We start from the raw sequence: 688 nt of genomic DNA on the forward strand, positions 1-688 counted from the left end.
CAAGGCAAGGGGCCGAGGCTGGACAGTCAAGGCAAGGGATCGAGGCTGGACGGTCAAGGCAAGGGATCGAGGCTGGATGGTCAAGGAAAGGGATCGAGGCTGGATGGTCAAGGCAAGGGGCCGAGGCTGGACGGTCAACACAAGGGATTGAGGCTGGACGGTCAAGGCAAGAGGCCGAGGCTGGACGGTCAACACAAGGGATTGAGGCTGGACGGTCAACACAAGGGATCGAGGCTGGACAGTCAACACGGGATCGAGGCTGGACGGTCAGGGCAAGGGGCCGAGGCTGTACAGTCAACACAAGAGATCGAGGCTGGATGGTCAAGGCAACGGGCCGAGGCTGGACGGTCAAGGCAAGGGATCGAGGCTGGACGGTCAAGGCAAGAGGCCGAGGCTGGACGGTCAACACAAGGGATCGAGGCTGAACGGTCAAGGCAAGAGGCCGAGGCTGGACGGTCAACACAAGGGATCGAGGCTGGACGGTCAAGACAATGGATCGAGGCTGGATGGTCAAGGCAAGAAGCCGAGGCTGGACGGTCAAGGCAAGAGGCCGAGGCTGGACGGTCAAGGCAAGGGGCCGAGGCTGGACGGTCAAGGCAAGGGGTCGAGGCTGGATGGTCAAGGCAAGGGATCGAGGCTGGACGGTCAACACAAGGGGTCGAGGCTGGATGGTCAACACAAGGGGTCG

The sequence above is a fragment of the Heterodontus francisci genome, chromosome 45, assembly GCF_036365525.1.
Source record: "Heterodontus francisci isolate sHetFra1 chromosome 45, sHetFra1.hap1, whole genome shotgun sequence".
In the NCBI taxonomy this organism is placed as follows: domain Eukaryota; kingdom Metazoa; phylum Chordata; class Chondrichthyes; order Heterodontiformes; family Heterodontidae; genus Heterodontus; species Heterodontus francisci.